This window comes from Akebia trifoliata, chromosome 11, assembly GCF_017979445.1.
Source record: "Akebia trifoliata isolate Shusen 1 chromosome 11, ASM1797944v1, whole genome shotgun sequence".
NCBI lineage: Eukaryota > Viridiplantae > Streptophyta > Magnoliopsida > Ranunculales > Lardizabalaceae > Akebia > Akebia trifoliata.
Window position 1 is genome coordinate 29,546,040 of NC_141385.1, and position 4,625 is coordinate 29,550,664.

The window sequence follows — 4,625 nt, forward strand, 5'->3', positions numbered from 1 at the left end:
CGACATCACATTATCTCTCTACCGTCCCCAAATTAATGGAAAGGTTGAAGCAGTCAATAAAATATCTCAAAACAATCATCCAAGAAATGTTTCAATCACACCAAGCTTAGTTAAAGAAGTTACCATTCACACTAGGGGCACATCATACTTCAATACAGTCTTCCACTGGAGCTATTCCCTACTTTCTAGTATATGATATGGAAGCAATCTTACCAGTAGAAATGGAAATCCCGTATCTCAAGGCCTTCAAGGAAAGTCAATTGTTAGAAATAGATTGGGTTAGTCAATGGTATAAAGAATTAAACTTGATCGGAGAAAAATGACTAAGAGCTTTGTACCACTTGCAAGTTTATCAAAGAAGAATCGCCCGTGCGTTTGACAAAAAGATCAAGGCCCGTCACTTACAAGTCGGGGATTTCGTACTCAAAGAAAATCGAGCACCTATCTTTGATGCTAGAGGGAAGTTCAAATCAAATTGGAGAGGTTCGTTCATCATCAAGGAAATATTACCAGGAAAAGCTGTCAAACTTCAAGATCATGATGGAATCGAATTACCAGAGTCAACCAACCTTGACCAGATCAAACGGTACTACATTTAAGGAGGCCATCTTTGGCGGAATCAATTTTCCTGCTACCCAGTTCAATATCTCCATGTTCAGCCCATTGCAGCATTTTTCAAAAAAAATGATGCATTTTTCTTTCTCAGCCCGTTCACCTAACCTAGGGGAGGGAAAATTCGAACTACATTTTGGTCTGATCCCAAAATTTTGGGGTACGTAGGCAACCTGAGAAGTTACTTCAGGCCCGACCACATCAAAATAAAAGAATAGATTCCCCGACAAAGAAAAAAACCTAAAAAGAAAAAAATTCAAAAGAAAAAGAAATATCATCCAAAATGGGAAAGAAAATTCAAGAAAAAATTTTAAATGAAATGCCACACAAGGGGCATTTGGATTTTTGAGCCTCAAAATTCCTTTCTTTTTATACCCAGTCCTAAGCTTACCTATAAAAGTCCTCCTAAGTACCGTACGAAAAGTCAAGGAAGATAGCAAAGCATGATCAGACAGTAATTCTAGAAGTTCAGAGGAGAAGAAAAAGATAAAAAAATGATAAAACCTGCTAAGTTGAAAACCCAAAAATGGCGACTTAAGCAAAAATTAAGGCAAGTTCGCAAGGTTGAAAATCTAAAAGGACAACTTTGGCAACAATCAGAGTCAAGAAGAAAAAAAAAAAGAGTTCACTAGATCGAAAACCTGAAAAGCTAATCTAGGCAAAAGTTAGAGCAACAAAGAAAAATAGAAGAAAATCCCAAGCTGAGAGCGGTCCGAGCTGAAACATCAGAAATTCGAATAATCAAGTTCAATACTTAGCTTAAACCAGGCACAGACTCAAAAGCCACAAGTATCTCGTCTACGATCGATTTGAAAATTTTTTACTTCCCCAAGTGAAACAATGGAGAAAAGGGTGAATTCTATGATGAGTCTCAAAAGGAAATATTTTATTCTCTTGATCCTGACTCAAAATCTTCAATAAAATTAATCAAAATTAAAAGTTGGATCTTTATTGCGCTTGTGGTAATAAAATATTTCAAACCTTCATACAAGGGGCATTTTCTTTTTTCCTCTAAATATATAATCTCCCCCCTTGTACCAGGGGCATTTTTTAATTGACGTGTTCAATTATCTTCAATGCCATGATTATTGTCAAACTAGGGGCATTTTGGTTTTGAGCAATGTTAATCCTAAAAGATAATGGAAACCCCAAACTTAAGGTTACCCTCTTAATAACAATTTTTCGAAAAACCCTTGAGGTTCAAAAGAAATAAAAACTCAGGTTTTAAATTCATAAAATTTTTGGATAAAACCTTGAGATTCAAAAAAAAACACTTCGGATCTCACATTTGACTGTGTCCAGAGATTAATTAATAATTCATTTACCTAGAGTAGGAGATATGGCATTCTTTCATTCCCAGATTCTTTTTCCAAATCCATTCATTATTGGATTCAATCATTTTCTTCCAGATTCATTATCTTCCAGATTTATTCGTTCCCCGATTCATTTTAATCAGTCTTCTCCAAATTCATTCATTCTTTCCCAAAATTCCTTCATTCCTCTGTCAGTTTTGCTCAGATGCCGTCAAGGGTTAACTTGGATTTTGCTCAGATGTCGTCAAGGGTTAACTTGGATTTTGCTCAGTTGCCGCCAAGGGTTAACTTAGATTTTTCTCAATTACCGTCGAGGGTTTTCTCGGAACTATGCTCAAATGCCGCCAAGGGTTTTCTCGAAATTATGCTCAGTTACCGCCGAGGGTTTTCTCAGAATTATGCTTAGTTACCATCGAGGGTTTTCTCGAAATTATACTCAATTACCGCCGAGGGTTTTCTCAGATTTATGCTTAGATGCCGCCGAGGGTTTTCTCGAAATTATGCTCAGATGTTGCCGAGGATTTTCTCGAAATTATCCGTCGAGGATTTTCTCAGAATTATGCTCAGATGCCGCCGAGGGTTTTCTCGGAATTATGCTCAGATGCCGCCGAGGGTTTTCTCAGAATTATGCTCAGTTACCGCCGAGGGTTTTTCTCGGAATTATGCTCAGATGCTGCCAAGGGTTTTCTCGGAACTATGCTCAGATGCCACCGAGGGCTTTCTCGAAATTATGCTCAGATGCCGCCGAGGGCTTTCTCGGAATTATGCTCAGATGCCGCCGAGGGTTTTCTAAGAATTATGCTCAGTTTATGCTTAATTTATATTCACTTTGTGCTCAGATTTTACTCAAACTCTTTGAAATCTATCTCAGATTTTAAGTCCACACACTTGGACAGTTGTTATATCAGTCAAGGAGAATTTTTTAAAATTCAAGGATCTGACACTGTCAGTGAGAGTTCGCGCTCAAGGACCTGACATTTTTTTAGTTCGGGGAGAGTTTTACCCTCAAGAATCCGAACACCTCGACGAATTGCTAAATCAGGCTGCAAAATAAACTGTCACTAGCTTTGACATTCGGATGTCGCACTATCTACCAAATAGATTTGCTATCTAGTTTGCTTCAACCCTCTGCCAAAGAGGGGATCTGTAGACACCCCATTTTTGCACTCGCCTGATTAATCAACTCGTCAACCCGATTGCAACGGTTCCCAATGATGGATGTTTATTCCAATGTTTTATTTTGTTACCAAATATGTTTCAGAAATTCGGATGAGGTATCTCAAACTGCCAAAACTTTAGAAACCACACTACGCTAGGAAAATACAACCCTAGAAACATAGAAATCATCATCTTGCAAACCAAAAAGAAGCTTCACGATAAAAATCCCTTAAAATGATCAAATTACCAAAATACCCCTAACATCAAAACAACCGTAGAGCCTACGTTACGATTAGGAGAACTCATTCAAACATATAAAATAACAAATCGAAACCAAATAAATCATTTTACCAATTTTCACAGAATTCGACAAAATTATGAAAATGCCCCTCATAAAATGCACGACCATTTCATACAAAAAACTTCATAAATGACAAAAACCAACATTCTCATTGATTCCTTATGAAAAACTTATTCCAAAATATCCTGGAACATTGAAAAACGACTTAAAACGTAAAAAATCCTCTCCGAGGGTAAAATGGTAATTTTACAATTTTAATAATTAAAAATTTAAAATTAATAAATAAACCATTAAATAATGTAAAGTGAAACATTAATAAAATTAATTTAAAATTTTGAACTAAAAAATCGATCAATCAGGCTTTCAAGCAAAATTGTTGATGGTTACCAGGATATTTATTCAAGGACCCCTCCATCTGGGGGCCCAAAGAATTAAAGATATAATAAAAGAGTTGTCCAAAAATTAAAGTCAATCTTAAAGTCAATCAAGTAAGGCTAAAGTCAAGATATTAAAAGTCAATCAAGAAAGACTAAAGTCAATCTCGTAAAACTAAAGTCAAAATCTTAATCTAAACTAATTAAGTCAACCTCATAAGACTAAAGTCAAAATCCTAAATCAAAATCCTAATCTAAACTAATCAAGTCAATCTCATAAGATTAAAGTCAAAATCCTAAATTAAAACCCTAAAGACTAAGTCAATTTCATAAGACTAAAGTCAAAATCCTAATCATAAACCCTAAAAGAAACCCTAATCAAACCCTAATTCTTCTAAAAAACTTTATAAATAGGAGCCACCACACCTTATTTTCGTATAAAAGAAAAAACCCTAGAAAAAGTAGGTCAAGAAGCCTCCACAACGTTCCCAAAACCCTAATTTTGAAGCCCCAACTCCTTACCTAACACCCATACTTCAATTTTAGTTTGAAAAATACCTAGAAGCCCTTCAAAAAAATACTCCAAAATCCATAACAAATTCGAAGAATCCAGATCCAAGAAGGAGATACCTTGCCTCAGAGATCAGAATCAGATCCGGAGATAGAACGAAGCAAGGAGTACGGTACAAGAAGCAATTTTATCAGATCTGAGGGAATAGAATCTTTGCGTATCGAAGGTAAAATTTTTGTTATTTTTCTTATCTAAGTTTTGTCATTAGCAATGTAATCTTATTTAGGATAAGTAGAGACCGGCATTGACCGGGTGGGGTTGGTGCCTAACACCTTCCAACCCCGTAATGTGATCCC